The 17,274-nt window shown below is 44.6% G+C and overlaps 1 long non-coding RNA gene across 1 annotated transcript in view; it reads right to left on the reverse strand.

Moving 5' to 3' along the window:
* The window catches only part of LOC136645599 (uncharacterized), a 51,732-nt gene extending 36,864 nt beyond the window's left edge, over window positions 1-14,868 (reverse strand). The window contains exon 1 of the long non-coding RNA XR_010794149.1: window positions 14,666-14,868. This is a non-coding gene — a long non-coding RNA (uncharacterized lncRNA). The remainder of the gene's footprint in view (window positions 1-14,665) is intronic.
* Between the last annotated feature and the right edge of the window lie 2,406 nt (window positions 14,869-17,274).

Genomic DNA, 17,274 nt, shown 5'->3' on the forward strand with positions numbered 1-17,274 from the left:
GTGTGGGCCACTGTTACTTCAGTGAAGCGGAGATGCCAGAGAGATGCATATCAGATACATATCTTCATGTGCCACAAGTCTAGCATTTTCAAAATGTGTTCTTGTGTGACTACCATCTCTGGGACCTTACAAGACCTAACAGGGGAAGCCATTTTTGTTTCTCATGTTTCTGTCTCATTCACATCTAAGACAGGGTGGGGAATATTTCACCACAAAAGGCATAATGATATCCTCATTCCCCTCCCAGTCTTGCTCCTTCATCCTTTGCTTCAGACTCTCTTCTCTGAGAATGCTATAAACCAGGTGTGGCCAAACTGTGGCTCACAAGCCACACATATGTGTGACTTGTGGAAATATGTTGGCTGAGCTCCTCTTTGCATCACAATTAATATAAAAGGTTAAATAAATAAATACTGTTATTAATAATAATAAATAATTTTTTTAAATCACACCTCTATGCACAGGACTGTGCTCTTCTCTATAGAAGTTTCAGACTGAAACTTCTACCATTAGCCAAGTTGGCCCCTTTGATGATGGAGTTCAAATACCAAACAAAAACCATTTTTTCTAGCATACCTGATTTCTCAGCTCTGCCCCTACTGCAATTGCTTTATCTGATAGCTCTGCTTTCTATTTTGTTTTTGAAATGTTGCAGTTATGGTTTTCTACTATCTCAGTGGTTCCTAAACCTTTTTGCACAGGGACCCACTTTTTAAAATGACACTCTGTTGGGATCCATTTAGTTTTGAGACTTAAAAAAAAAAAAAAAAAGTTTCACCTTTCCAGCAGCTCAAGCCTCTGTTTTTATCCTTTTTAGTATGGTGAAGGGACTGCCTTCTGGAGAGTTTATTTTGTTCTAAGTTCATTGGTTCAAGGCTATTCTGGTGGCCTTGTTTCCCTTCATCTGGCCTTTGATAAGAGCCAAGGCATTGTTGCCTACTCATGAGTAAATGTGCATGTGCTGCCCCACCTCAGTTTCCACAGAACTCTCTACATTTTCCTTGTCAGTTCTGGGACACACCGAAAATTGGGTTGTGACCCACTGGTGGGTCCTGCACTATCTTGTTTATAAAGCCTTGGATGCCTTTTGAATATGACAGACAAGTAGGATTTAAATATTTAAATAAATATCCACCTGGAGGGGGATCCAGTCTTATCTGCACAAATTTCTGTCAAGAGCTTCAACTGATGTACCACAACTGGGTACCACAAAGGTCATGAAACATGGTTCTTTTGATGCACAGAGCAGAGGCAGAGATGCCTTTGTCAACTTGCTATAACTGCCCACACAGTTCTGAGCTCCCCATCTACCAGTTGTGGAAAGAGTGAGAAAATACAGCCATCCACTTCTGTGGTCCGTTTGATTGGCCGCAGTCCATGTTGGATCACATTTTCTTAAATTGTTGAGCTCCTTTTGTCTTGTTTGTTCAGTTGCAACGTAAGAGATGAGTTGGGAGACCTCAGTATCATTAACAGAATTATTTTAGTGCTGAGGCAAGATAAAAGCTGGGAGACTCAAGAAGAACTAATCTCTGCCTGGCAACCCACACTTTAATCACATGCCGATTACTTTGTTAGTCATCTCTCTTTATCAATGCTCTCAGCCCACTCTGGCTCCTTTTGCAGTAAACTTTAATTAACCATAGAAACATTGTGGAGGAGATACTTAAACCAGGAACGGAGAGGGTGGTGATTGTGGCAGGGAGACAAAGGGGCTTGAGGTTCTTGGGTGTGTTTAGGGGTGGGGGAGAACTCTGTAGCAAGTGTTTTTCTTTTAATGCTTTGCACAAGCCGCAATGGAGGATTTTGTTGTCTTTTTCTCAGCAGCATCTATCTTACTGGATATTCATTACTCTATCCATTGGAACCTATTTGAAATTAAAAAGAACAACAAGGTGTACAAAAGTGAGTCATACAGTGGACAACTCAATAAAATTACCACTCTTTATCTTCTGTTATGTATGTTTTTAGTCTAAAGGGACGGTTTTCAGTTCAAAACCAAAAAGCAATGACATAATGCACTACACTGTTTTGCACTGACTCCCACGTAAACATCTAAAATCTTTCTATATGCAGGGTTTTCTATATGCTGATTTTTAAAAAATGTGTATAATCGAATGAAATCAGAAACTCCATCTCTGAATCTGTCCTGTTTAATCAAAATACCATCCTCTGCAGCCAACTAGAAACTGTAGCTAAGTGGGGCTGGAACAAAAAATATAGGGTCTGGACCCTCTGTAATTCAAATCATTGTGAGCTTAGGGAGACAGCATTGCACTGTTTTCTTTCTTTCTTTCTTTCTTTCTTTCTTTCTTTCTTTCTTTCTTTCTTTCTTTCTTTCTTTCTTTCTTTCTTTCTTGTTAAACAGCTGAATGAGAGCTTTTCTCTTGTTCTTAATTTCTATAGTATCATCAATATATATGGCACTTTACATAGAGTAAAAAGGCAGGATTCTGCGCCAAGGGGCTTACAATTTAGAGGTTGACCATAGAAATGAGGGGAGAGGGGATGGAGGTGGCATAGCAGGGGAAACAAACGTGGTTGATTCAGACCTGAACCCTAACCTTTCCCTCCCCTGCTGATGCATTGCCAATGTGATTGGGGCCCAAATTAAATCTGTTGTCGACATCTAGATTGTAAGTCTCTTGGTGCAGGATTCTGTTTTTTCACTCTATGTAAAGTGAAATCTTGGGAGAGAGCAGTCCTGGAGGTCTCCTCTGGGTAAGGAACACCCCTTACCCATGAATAAGCCTCCAGTGCCAGAACAGGTCTACTTGGACCTGTGCTAGCAGTTTTGCTGGTGCAAGTCCAAGTGAACCCCGGAAGGTGGATCAAGGCCAGGAAGGGGGATAGGAAATTGGTGCTGCTGCCACTGATAACACCCTCTTCCAGCCTTCGTTCCAACCCTGGTTGCACTCCCTCTCCTCCATGTTCCACCTCTCTCTGCTTCCATCCTGTCCCCTGCCCTGACTTACTGGCACCAGGGGACATGATGGATCCGCTGGTGGGCCACTGCTTGTGGTGGCAATCTGACTGCTCTGGGCAACGCCTTGCATTTTATGGCAGCCATCTATAAACATACGCCCTGAAATGCTTGTTCTGGTGGCATAAGGCCCATATGGGATTGGACAATCAGTTACACAAACTGAGTTTGACAGAGGTAAAGTGCGCAGCCTCTGAAGGGGAAAATGCAAGTTTTAAAGTTGACAAAATTCATGTATACACAGCAAGTGCTATGCTGTTTTGTGCATGGCTAATTCTGTGCAAGAGCCAGTGTGGTGTAGTGGTTACTGTGTCTCCTAGATCCAGGGAGAGCTGGGCTCAATTCCCACTCAGTCATGAAACTTTCTGGGAAACTCTAGGACTGACAGTCTCAGCCTAAACTACTTCACAGTAATTATGAGGATGTGTGTGTCTGTACCCATGCATACCGCCCTGAGTTCCTGAGAGAAGGGATGGGATAAACATGCAATAAATACTTTATGTGTTCGTTGGACAACCAGATTCTATACAACAGAATGAGCTATGTGGAAAAAGTATTCCAACCCTTATATTCTGAATGCTGAGGAAAGACTATCACCCTGCCACTGAAGTGCCACCATAAGAGAAGATGATTGTACTGCACATAATGTGTGAGGAAGGCATGTTCTTTTCATGCATCAGGAACCAATTGTGTGAAAGGTCAGCTGGTTTTTGAAGTTAATATTTGTTTTTCAAGTATATTTTTTCTGTTGTGCTTGCAATATACAATTTTGCACCCAAGGTGGGAGGGGGATGTATTTAAATAGCATTTAATCACAGAATTAGTGCAGACCAAAGCAAATAAAGGGCAGCTACAAGGAAAACTGGTACCTTTTGTAAGCATTTTGTGTATACCCCATCACGAACAAATGCACTTACCATGGGAGCCAGCCCATCTGTGTGTAGACTTAGCATGTCAGTAGTGCACATGTCCAGTCACAGCACACAAGTGAAGTGATTATATGGGCAAGCTCTTTTCCTTTGGCTATTGTCCAGTGTGTTTTGACCCTTAGATATGTCTGTGAAAACTGCACAGATAAATTCATCTTTGCATTTGGAGGAAACAGACTAGCGAAGTCTGTACTATGCTCTCTGAGCAGAATGAAAACAAGACAGGATAAGAAAAATTCTGCCTCTCCCAGGATTGATCAAGCAAAAATACAAGCTGTTGTATCAAACAACCCTCCAACCACCTTGGCAGCATTGACAATGTCTAGCTCCTGGGCCTTTTTCGGCTCTTCCTCTAGAGCTTACAACTGCTTCTGCCTGTGGGTTTCTCCCTCTTGGCCAGCTCCAGAGTTCTGGGGTTTCTGGATCCACCCACCCGCATCATGAGAATCAGACACCTTTATATGTCCTCTTAGCAATGCAATGTAGGAGATGCTTATCAATGAGCAGGTCCCTATGCAGCTGGGAGAATATCTAAATGGCCCAACCACATGGATGGATAAGACTGTGCAAGTCTTTCTCATGAAATTGACTAGAACAATTCAGACTTCATGAAAAACATCCATAAGACCGATCACCCAGCCACACAGTTGGGTGGTTTCACTAGATAAGCAGCTGGATAACATTTAAATTGGATAACATTGAAAGGGCAACTGAGATTCATCATGGTTAGAAATCTAGGCACCATATACTATACATCAAACCCTCTCCTCTGTACTATGTGGCTATTTTATTGTGTGATTTTCTGATATGAAATTTCTCTACAAGATGCCCCATCATCTGAGTGAAAGAAAGAAAGAATTCTTATTGCATTGTGGTTGCATTTTCTTGATTTGCAACTATTTATTTTTTTAAATACCAATAATTTCTGGAACACCCAGCAACCTAATTACCAACAGCTTTTCATTTGTACTATCATTAAATTCACAGCTGCAGTTTAAAGTGGCAGGCTGCTATCTCACACCACCAAATGAAAACATGCAGGAAAAACCTCCCAGTTAATGGGAGCCCATGAAATCACAAAGAGAAGGACAGACAATTCAGTAAAACAGATAATGCAACTTTTCTAAGACAGTCATCACTTGTCAGAACATTATTTAATATAGCGCTCATCATTACTGGTTATCGGAAAGGCAATTCAATTGTGAGATCCAGAATTGGGTGGTATTTGGAAAGTTCTAATTCATACTTTTGCCCCTGGCATTTCTTCTTGTCTAAAACAAGGCAAGACTGTCAAGAGGTGAACAGTTCTGGAACATCAGTCAATTTATTTTTATAAATGACCTGGAAGAAGGGGTGCTGTGTATGCTGATCACAGTGGCCTTGAACCATTTTCATGACATAGCACCCCAAAATAAATACATAAAGTACATGACTGGGGGACACACTGCCAGTCTTACCCCTGCCAGATCCAACAGCCCCCACCCACCCTATTTCTCCCTATCTTTTGTGTCTTCACAACAACACTTTGAGGTAGCAGCCTGAGCAAGTCTGGCCTTAGGAGCTGCAGGGCAAGACAGCGAGAAGAGACAGTGAAGCATTTCCACCTGGAGAACTGTTGTCAGTTTTAGATGTCTGACCCAGTTTAATGTACAGGTCATGCCTTGTTATCCACTGGGGTTCCAGAATGGAACCCCTAGTGGATTAAAAAAAAAAAAAAGTGGATACCAAATCAGTGGGGAAAAAATAGCTTTAAAGGCCCACTTCTAGGTTTCTTGCTCTATTGTCACCCCAAAATGACCAGCGGTCTCCAAACTCTGGCTCGGGGGCCAGATGTGGCCCACGGAGACCCTCTATCTGGCCCGTGGCCAGCCTCTGATCCCCTGAGAGCCTGTGGCCCAGTTGACCAAACACAACCAGAGTTTTGCTTGTAGGGTGGGGGAATGGGGGTCCATTTGAGTGTGTGCCTTATTTCTTGGGCTGTGTTGTTGCTTGGAGGGATCCTGGGCATTTGAGCCCATTCATTCATTCATTCATTCATTCATTCATTCATCTAAGTTCCAGCTCTAATGTATTCATTTAAATTTTATATTTAATATTTTTTTCCAGCCCTCAACATTGTGCCAGATATTTGATGCGGCCCTTCAGCCGAAAAGTTTAGAGACCCCTGGTATAGACACTATACCACATTCAGCCACCAGAGGGGGTGAATAATGGAATCTAATGGAATGAAATTATTATTTAACAGTGCAAAGGTAGAAAATTGGATTTTGGTCCTTTTTTTCCTTGTTACAAGGCATTTAAAGGTGCACCCCATTATCAGTGGTGAGTCAAATCAATGGATACCAAATCAGTGCATACCAAAGTATCAACTGATTTGGTATCCACTGACACCAAAGTATCCACTGATTTCTTTGTTCTTATGCTTGGAATGAATGATTCAGACAATACAATTGGCATTAAAAGCATCACCAGCATGGGAAGGGGAAAAATATATCAGTCATCTAGTCAGGTCCTGCTTTGGAAATCAGCTCTGCATGAAGTAAGACCTGGTGTTGCTAGAAGCTGGGTTCTTCATTGCCTCCAGGTTGTGGAATGATCTTCCACTTCAGGCACAAAGTTCTCCCATATGGTTGGCTTTTGAAACGTGTTTCAAAACATGCCAAAGTTTTTGGTGTTTGCGCTGTTTTCACGTCTCTTGAGTTGCAGTAATTCTAATTTTTTAAAATGTACGTAAGCCATTGTGAGCCTTGGAAAGGCAGCTAATCAGTCAATCATGAACAGCACATGTTGGAATGCTGGGCTGCCTTCTGCTGGGTTGGTTCCTTGGTTCATCTAACTTGGTCTTATCTGTGTTGGCTTGGAGGAGGCTCTCTGTTGTTTTGGGTGGGACACTTTCCTGGTCCTGCCTGTGGATGTTGGGGATTGAGCCCGGAACCTTTTACAAACAGGACATTGAGCTGTGCTCCCCTTCCCATGAGTAGTGGACCTTAATTTATCCTATTCACAGTCATCATGGAAAACACTTCCCTTCTCTGAGACTGCAAGCATGCAGTTTCACACAGCAAAAAAGGCTAGATTCCAGCCCTTGTGCCCAGGACCTCTAATTCAAACTCTAGCTTTCTCCCAACAATGACTTTGCTACATCTCAATGGTTGTATGTCTTGGTCCCTAAAACCACACAGCAAGGAAAGAAGGGAGCTTCATATCCATCTGAGACCCTAAGCAGCACGCAAGTGCTTCCCAGAGTGGCACAGGGCTATTTCTCAAATCTATACAGCTGTGATTTCATCCCAACTGTGAAAACAGCTTGAAAAGAAAGTGACTCCATTTTGCAGTGTTTGTATAGCAGACGTTGTTGCTGGCTTTGATGAGTGTCAAATAAAATCGTTTTTTCCAGATCTGCATGCAGAATCCTAAAATCTATTTCATGTACCATCATAATAAGGTATTTTGAGAGAGGTTTTTCGTGTTTAGCGGTAAAGTGTTTTCAGCAACTTCCCTGCAGACACATTTGGAGCAATTGGGATGTTGGCTGAATAACAGCATAAAATATAAAAAGTGCATACATGCTGCAAACATAGTTATCTCAGACCGTTGGACAGAACTGAAGCTAGAAGAAAACTCTAGGAGCTCAAATAAACTTTACTTCTTTGGTCAGCATTAGAGGAACATGTACTTTATAAATCTTGCTCATTATTATAGCGGAGACAGTATGGGGATGAATAAAGGCAGCTGATTTTCTTTCTGGATCTCAAAACTGAGGCAGCAGTCCTATGCACACTTATTAGGTAATAGTTAAATCAAACTTTTATGGGTCTTACTTCCAAAGCTTCATATCTTCTTCCAGAATTGCCCAAGGAAGATTGTGGCTGAGAGCTGATCTACGCAGTGTGCAGAATAAGGTTGTAAATGGAAACAGGTGAATACTGAGTACTTCAGTCCAAAGGTGGCATGTGGATATCACTGTTTCGAGCATTTCCCAGCATTAAAAAACAAAAATAAAACCACTCTCCTTGCATGTAGTACACTAGTACATCAAAGAGAAGGATTTATCTTAGCCCACTCTCCAACTAGTTTATTACATATCAGGACCTTTTTACAAGAGTATGGCCCATACCAGCTAGCGCCAGTGGAACGGCCATGTGTGCTTTTGAAACATGCCATAAGGAATGTTGCAGCAGCATGGAGGCCTGTGCTGGCCTGCTGCTGCCACCACTCAAAAGCCTGTACCCGCTGGAGCAGGTAGTCTCTATTTTGGGCAGCGGGGGATGAGGAAGGTGTTACAAAGTTGGGAGAACAGGAAGGGGCAGTTCAAGCCTTGGAGAGGGCAGCAATGGTGGCCAAGGCCATTCTATTACCCCTCTTATCCCCCCCCCCAGGCCTGAGAGCCTGACATGGGGCGGGCTGGATTTGTGCCAGCAATATCATTGGTGCAGATCTGAGTAGCCCCATAGAGGCTTTACCTGGGGTAAGGGGATGAATGTAAGGAGGTTGCACAGGCCCTGCTTTATCACAGCATGGGACTATAGTTAGGATTGAACTGTCCGTGTTTAAAAAACAAAAGCCCCCACGCATAGGCAGTCTGCACAGAAACAGGCCAAATTCTACTACCTCAGAGCCTGGAAACATGGTGTTAAACTTTGCTGAGAATCTGAACACACCCTCCAGACAGATGTCACTTGAGGAAAGCTTAGAATTGTTCTCTTAATGTCATGCTCAGAGAGTAGGAAACATTGCTGGCTGATTGGCTTTTTCATCTCAGGGCCCAATCCTATCCAAATTTTCAGCACCAGTGCAGCCCCAAGGTAAGGCAACGAATGTTTCCATACCTTAAGAATGCCTCTGTGATTGTCTCCCCACCACAGGATACGCTGTCCCCAAGCCGTTTAGGGCTTTAAAAGTCAAAACCAGCACCTTGAATTGGGCCTGGAAACGAACCGGCAGCCAGTACAGCTGCTGGAGCAGCGGCATGACAGAGTCAAACTGCTGACCTCCAGCAACCACACGAGCTGCCGCATTCTGCACTAGCTGCAACTTCCAGACCATCTTCAAGGGCGGTCCCACATACAGCGTGTTGCAATAGTCTAATCTTGTTGTCACCATGGCATGAACCACCGTGGTCAGCTCTGTCTGAGGCAGGTGCGGCTGCAGCTGGCTCACCAACCGAAGCTGGGCAAAGGTGCTCCTGGCCACAGCTGATACCTGGGCATTCAGGAGCAGCTGTGAGTCCAGGAGAGCCCTCAAGCTGCAAGCCTGCTCTTTCAGGGGGAGTGCAACCCCATTCAAAGCAGGGCGATAGTCCAGCACCCGCATCGTGGATTTCTGCACCAGGAGGACCTCTGTCTTGTCTGAATTTCATTTCAGCTTGTTCACCTTCATCCAGATCCCAATTGCCTCCAGGCAGCGCTCCAGGACAGAAACAGCCACCCTGGAGTCTGGTGGAAAGGAGCGGTAGAGCTGAGTGTCATCAGCATACTGATGGCACCCAACTCCAATCCCCGGATGACCTCTCCCATATAGATATTAAATAACATGGGGGACAGAATAGAACACTGTGGCACCCCACACTCTGAAGGCCAAGGTGCCGAACAGGAGTCCCCCAGTACCACCATCTAGGATCTGTCAACCAAGAAGGAGCAGAACCACATGTCCCATCCAAATAAGCTGCTCAAAACAATAAAGGGAACACTTAAACAACACATCCAAGATCTGAATGAACGAAATATTCCTATTAATTGCTTGGTTCCTGACATAGTTGAATGTGCTGACAACAAAATCACACAACAATCATCAATGGAAATCACATTTATTAACCCATGGAGGTCTGGGTTTGGTGTCATACTCAAAATTGAAGTGGAAAAACACACTACAGGCTGATCCAACTTCGATGTAATGTCCATAAAGCAAGTCAAAATGAGGCTCAGTAGTGTGTGTGGCCTCCACATGCCTGTATGACCTCCCTACAATGCCTGGGCATGCTCCTGATGAGGTGGCAGATAGTCTCCTGAGGGATCGCCTCCCAGACCTGGACTAAAGCATCCGCCAACTCCTGGACAGTCTGTGGTGCAACGTGGCGCTGGTGGATGGAGCGAGACATGATGTCCCAGATGTGCTCCATTGGATTCAGGTCTGGGGAACGGGCGGGCCAGTCCATAGCATCAATGCCTTCATCTTGCAGGAACTGCTGACACACTCCAGCCACATGAGGTCTAGCATTGTCTTGCATTAGGAGGAACCCAGGGCAACCGTGCCAGCATATGGTTTCACAAGGAGTCTGAGGATCTCATTTTGATACCTAATGGCAGTCAGGCTACCTCTGGCGAGCACATGGAGGGCTGTGCGGCCCCCCAAAGAAATGCCACCCCCACACCATTACTGACCCACTGCCAAATCGGTCATGCTGGAGGATGTTGCAGGCAGCAGAACGTTCTCCCTGCCATCTCCAGACTGTCACGTCTGTCACATGTGCTCAATGTGAACCTGCTTTCATCTGTGAAGAGCACAGGTAGCCAGTGGCGAGGTTGCCAATCTTGGTGTTCTCTGGCAAATGCCAAACATCCTGCACGGTGTTGGGCTGTCAGCACAACCCCCACCTGTGGCCGTCAGGCCCTCATACCACCCTCATGGAGTCTGTTTCTGACCGTTTGAGCAGACACATGCACATTTGTGGCCTGCTGGAGGTCATTTTGCAGGGCTCTGGCAGTGCTCCTCCTGTTCCTCCTGGCACGAAGGCGGAGGTAGCGGTCCTGATGCTGGGTTGTTGCTCCTACGGCCTCCTCCATGTCTCCTGGTGTACTGGCCTGTCTCCTGGTAGCGCCTCCATGCTCTGGACACCACACTGACAGACACAGCAAACCTTCTTGCCACAGCTCGCATTGATGTGCCATCCTGGATGAGCTGCACTACCTGAGCCACTTGTGTGGGTTGCAGACTCCGCCTCATGCTACCACTAGAGTGACGGCACCGCCAGCATTCAAAGGTCACCCAAACATCAGCCAGAAAGCATAGGGACTGCAAAGTGGTCTGTGGTCACCACCTGCAGAACCACTCCTTTATTGGGGGTGTCTTGTTACTTGCCTATGATTTCCACCTGTTGTCTACTCCATTTGTGCAACAGCATGTGAACTTGATTGTCAATCGGTGTGGCTTCCTAGGTGGACAGTTTGATTTCACAGAAGTGTGATTGACTTGGAGTGACATTGTGTTGTTTAAGTGTTCCCTTTATTGTTTGGGTAGTGTATTCCAACTCCCTTCTAATGCCCACTTTTTGGCTAATTAACACCCTCCTTTTCCAAGAACAACAGCTGTGGTGTGCAAAGAAATGCAGAACTCCTTATTAGATGAGCAATTAACAAGAATTTATTGCTACAAACACACTCCTGGCAATTCCTCTTGTCCAGAGGCTTTCCCCTCCCCAAAATTCAACTTAGTGGGTAAAGGTCCAAAGCCTCCAGTCCAAGTCCAATCCAGTCTCCAAAGCACAGTCCAGTCTTCCCAGTTCAGTCTTCTGCAGCAGAGTCCCTCCTCTGTGTCCTCTCCAGCAGAATGTCTCCTCCAGCAGGGTCCTGGCAGTCCTGTGTCCTCCAGCAGAATCCTGGCAGTCCCCTTCTCCCATGTTTCTGGGTCAGGAAGTGTCTGGTCTGGGGTCCCTCTGGTCAGGTAGCAACTCCCTCTGGGTCAGGGTAGCTCTATCTCCTTCTGAAGCTGCCTTTTATCCTTGGATGTCTCATAATCCAAAATGCAGCTCACCTGTGAGCTACCTTGTTAGCCCCTTGTTAAGTCCAAATTAGGCTCAGGTGAACCATCTCTTGGTTCATGTCCATTCAAAGTCCCATCAAGGTCAAATGAAGCTCAGGTGTCCATTAGTCGCCATTGGCCTTGATTGATTACAGGTGTGGAGCCAGCCCTGCCCTTCCCAGGGCTGTCAACCAGCTGTTAAAACATGGAATCACTGTCAACATCACATCATCCACCTGATGATCTTCTGATCTTCCATTACATCACTGCAAAACAGTGCCTCCAATCCCCAACTCTGCCAACCATCCCAGAAGGACACCATGGTCGATGGTGTCAAAAGCCGCTGCAAGGTCCAAAAGGACCAGCATGGATGCACTCCCACCATCCAGCCCTCAGCGTAGGTCATCCACCAAGGCGGCCAAGGCTGTCTCCGTCCCAAAGCCCAGCCTGAAACCAGACTGAAAGGGATCCAGATAATCCGCTTCATCCAAGACTCTCTGGAGCTGAAACACCACCACCCACTCAACCACTTTGCCCAGAAATGGGAGGTTTGATACTGGCTGATAATTATCTAATATAGAAGGGTCCAGAGAGGGCTTTTTCAGGAGCGGGTGAACCACAGCCTCCTTTAAAGCCAGTGGCAACAGCCCCTCCCTCAAGGATGAATTCACTATGCTCTCTGTCTACTCGGCTAGTCCTTCTGGGCAGATGTAATCAGCCATGTTGGGCACGGGTCCAGTGGGCAGGCAGACGGCCTCACACTCCAAAGGATCCTGTCCACATCCTCAGGTTCCACAAGCTGAAAAGAATTCCACACACTGGGAATGACAGATGCCATGGGGACATCACCAGACATTGCCAATGTGGAGGCCAAGTCATGGCGAATCCAAGCAATTTTATCCAAGCATGGCGAATCGAAGCAATCCAAGCTGCCTTGGGTGCCCTTTGGGAAGAAAGGCGGAATACAAATCCAACACATAAATAAATCTGCAAAGTGCCTGGCAAATGTGTTACAGCGGACCTCTGTGTGCTCCTCCTGATCAACTGGTGGGGTCTGATGGAAGAGACCCCGCACACACGGAACAGTTCCGCTGGCCGGCTTTGGTCAGACGCGATAGTGGCAGAGAAAAAGGAATGCTTCGCTGCCACTATTGCCCTGTAATGTGCCCTGGCCTGTGACAGTCGGATCTGTCACGAGTCTTCCTCCATCATCGTTCAAGACACCTACCCTGGCGCTTCATCATTTGTAGCGCCTCAGTAAACCAAGGAGCCACTTTGACTCTGCTAGCTGGGAGGCGCCGCTCAGGAGCAATCTCATCCACAGCCCTAGCCATCTCCGTGTTCCAGAGATCAACCAGAGCCTCAGATGAGACAGTGGCCTTAGCAGCAGGAAAATCCCCCAGAGCCCTCAGGAAACCATTTGGATCCATCAGTCTTCGGGGGCGGACCATACAATAAGGTCCTCCGCCTCTGCGGAGACAGGAGGCCGCAACATCTAAACCTTACCAGGAAGTGATCTGTCCATGACGGAGTGATCTGATCAATATCTAACATATAGCCAGTAATCACAAGATGGTCAGCTGGTTAAACTAAATGGGAGATCTAGCATCTGTTAATGACATGGGCTTTGCCTCATTAAGATCTCCAGTGACTTAAAGCACCATCCTAGGCATGTCTACTCAGAGGTGTTCTAGTCAATGTATAAGATTGCAGCCTTTGGTTATACAGTATTAGGCAAATAATAATGAGTGATAATTATCATTAATAAATATAATTAATAATAAGGGAAATAACAAAATGTATGTGAATACATAATATTCCAAAGAAGGCTTCAAGGCTGGAAAACCAAACTTATGCATGTTTGCTGGGAAATAAAACCCACAATGATTAATGTACAACAGGTAAGCCTGCATAGGATTGCGCCATAGTTGTTTCATGCTTTTATATAAAGTGTATATCATCTCTATGGAGAACTCGTGCAAGGAAAGCGCCCTACAGGTAGACCACAGCTGCGATACAAGGACATCTGCAAGAGGGATCTGAAGGCCTTAGGAGTGGACCTCAACAGGTGGGAAACCTTGGCCTCTGAGCAGCCCGCTTGGAGGCAGGCTGTGCAGCATGGCCTTTCCCAGTTTGAAGAGACACTTGGCCAACTGACTGAGGCAAAGAGGCAAAGAAGGAAGGCCCATAGCCAGGGAGACAGACCAGGAACAGACTGCACTTGCTCCCAGTGTGGAAGGGATTGTCACTCCCGAATTGGCCTTTTCAGCCACACTAGACGCTGTTCCAGAACCACCATTCAGAGCACGATACCATAGTCTTTCGAGACTGAAGGTTGCCAACTAATATCATCCTGGCTGCCATATGGATTCAAACATTTTATAAACAAAATAAGTAAACTCAAACCAGAAGCAAAACATTATTTTAAACCTCAGTGTTGTTTATTTTAATACTGTTAATTAAAGTAGCCATGATCCTAAACAAGAAATTTAGTTTTGTATTCATTTTTGTGAGCTGCACCAGACCTAGATGAAATGTGTCTATTCAGTATTTTATTGCCAACTCAAAACTGTTGATATTTCTCACAAATTCCTGAGATTCAAACATTTTCCAAGCCACCTGGGCTACCCAATAAGTTTGCCAAAATTCTGCTGTGAGATCCTAGCTGCCATCTGTGTTTAAAATAAAATATTCATACTAGTATTTATAACATTCACTCTGGGAAGTCAAAAGTCAGAATGGGCGGGGGGAATTTTCATAGGACCTGCGTGCATCAACCTCACTGTTTTGCATAGCTCCAGGAGGACTGAAAGGTTGATAGATTAGGGGACACTATATTCTGGGATTCAATTAGCTTGAGAAAATTGAAAGTTTTTTTATTTATCGGTTTCTTAAGCGAAACGCTAGAGGTCTGAGAAGTTCCTGATAATGCATCACTGGGTGACTCACAGTGCACTGGATTAGTCATCGCAGCAAGCCGTTACTCCCCAAGTTTCCTCTAAACTGACAGATTTACCTGCTCTTGTTGAAGAATTATATGTTGCAGAAGTCATTCTTATCTGAAGTGGTATAGCTTCAAAACCTCCTGGCTATATAAATCCAGTGTCACGCCATATCACTTGCCTGGGGATTTTAGTGAACGACACTCTCCTGCCCAAGGATCATGCTACAACAGCAGGCACTAAGGAGGCCAGCATTTAGTGGTAGAAATGCAGAAAAGGACAGCTTGTATACTGGCAGAGACTGTGAATGCCACACTTGGAGCATGACAGGCATCATGACGGCTCGATGCTATTTTAGACACCAATCAGCAAACTACAAGATTCCCAGTGAATGCTCCCTGCAAAAATCAACCATATGTTCCCTTTCCATAAGACAGCCTAGGAGATGTTTGTGTATTTTACAAAGGTCTGTATTCTCGTCTTGTAAATCAGTGAAATATTCTCTATAATGCCGATTAGATTATATGGTTTGGCCAGGCACACAAGCCCTCTGCAAGCTGTCCTGTTGATCACTTGGCATAGTCTACTTGGTAGATACATTTACCAGGTTCTCATGACTGAAATAGTGCAGGTAAGCCTATTATGTAGGGCTACTTGTTAAACTCATCATTCCTTCTCACTTGCTCCCCGTATTCAACTCAATGTTTGGATTTTGAGCTTGAAACGTTACAGGGATGGACCCAAAGTTCTTGTTCTGTGGAGCAATAGCTTCCACAGCTCTCCTCATTTATGGAGCAAAAAACACTGGATCCATTATTTCTTATTTTATAAATCATTTTCATTAGCTAAAGGTTTGACAAAGGCTGTGTAGAGAGGCAAGATACTATTCCAGCTTACAGAGAAAGGAATTGGTGATACTGCAAGATAGTGACCTTCCACACAATCACTGAGATGGGACTTCAGTCCAGGTATCTAATCCACAGGATCCCAGAGGCTATGATACAAATTCTATCTGTATGAAATTAAGATTATGGCCTCAGTTAACAGAATTCATGGTTTCAAGATCTTGATTATCAGTAAACTAGATACTACTATAAAGTCAGGTAACAGCAATGGCCTTCCCTGGTATGCCCCATCTTTGGGCGACTGGCCTCTTTTGAGGCCTCTCATGTAGTCTTTTGAGTCTCTTATATGTTCCTCTTTCTCCATTCCCAATTATTTTGCCTGTTGGGGAATACATACGCACAGGATACATTTACGTAGCTGCACAAAGTGGCCAACGCTGGAATAAAAAAAAGGACAATACAAACTGTACGAGGGCAAAGCATACGGTTCCTTACATTCAACTGTCTTTATAAATACAAGAAAAGCAACTCGACCCATTCCCTGCATTTATTGTAAAACATCATGCACAATCTCTGACTCATTCCTGGGATTTGCTTGCTTTCAATTGAACATGACCTGTTTTAGCTTTCTTCCTTTTAGCTGTACAAATTGGTCATCAGCAGCACTGTGGGAAGTAACTCCTTTATTAGTCATATCTAGATATGCAATATTAATGCCCAAGGCAAAAATTGTCTTTTTTGATTACCCTGGTCTGCAGCGTAATTGTCCTATGGATCAGAAGGAACAAATATTTAGAGAATGATTTGAGGTCTTCCTTAAGCATTTTCCAATGGCTAATGCCTGTGTCTCAGGATCTAACAGGTCAACTCTGTCATTGCTGGAAAAGCTGCATCAGAGCAGATTCCCTGTGCCAGAAAAAAATGTTAGCATGCTGTAAATCTACAGTGGTCTCCACAAGTCAGAATGCATCTAATTGTGATGATGCCATAAAATGAGGGCCAGATCATATGAGGTTCATATGACCACAACAGCATAGTTAAGAAGAATATCTAGACCGGGTGATTGATTGTTCTTTCATCAATGTAATTTGCAGCTTAGCTCACATTTTCTGTTCTAGTGTTAGACCCTCTTCCAACATCTTAGTGGCAGCAATGTATGTATGGATGAAGCAATCAATGATTTCAGTCTAGTTCTCACTGAAGTGGTAAACCTGGGCTGTACCACATCAGAATGCAGGTGGGGTTCATACAGCTGAATTTGAGACGGGAAAAATTCACATAGAAAATTAGATGTTGGTGAGAAGGATCTAGCCTAGCTTCTCCTAAACATGTTGGTTTTCTGTGTCTAGTTGAGCATGTCCCCTGTCCCTGTGATCCACCTTTTGGAGGAACATTCCATCATGTGAACCTCTTCATACAGTCTGAAATGGTACAGTACAGCCCACGGACTCACCACCTCAGTGAGAATTATATCTTGTCCACAAATGCATCTCAGCCAAGATGTACTTACAGCATAACTCTATACACATTTACTCAGAAGTAAGTCCTGCAATGTTCAGTGGGGCTTTTTCCTGGGTAAGTGTGTGTAGGATTGCAGCCAAAAACTCAGAACTGGATTTATTTTTGAAAATCAGTTCCACAATGTGTAAAGCATTTAAGCTCTTTGCAGATACTATCAAAACATCTCCAGCAATGCATGTTCAGAAAGCAAAAAGAGCACACCAGCAAGCTCTTCCCCTGCACCAATGCACTCCAAAGCCCTTTCTTCCTTGCCAATCATGAGTTGCGACAAATGTTGTGCTCTGATCATGAGCACAATGCCATTGTGGGGCTTGCCA

The sequence above is a fragment of the Tiliqua scincoides genome, chromosome 3 (assembly GCF_035046505.1).
Source record: "Tiliqua scincoides isolate rTilSci1 chromosome 3, rTilSci1.hap2, whole genome shotgun sequence".
NCBI lineage: Eukaryota > Metazoa > Chordata > Lepidosauria > Squamata > Scincidae > Tiliqua > Tiliqua scincoides.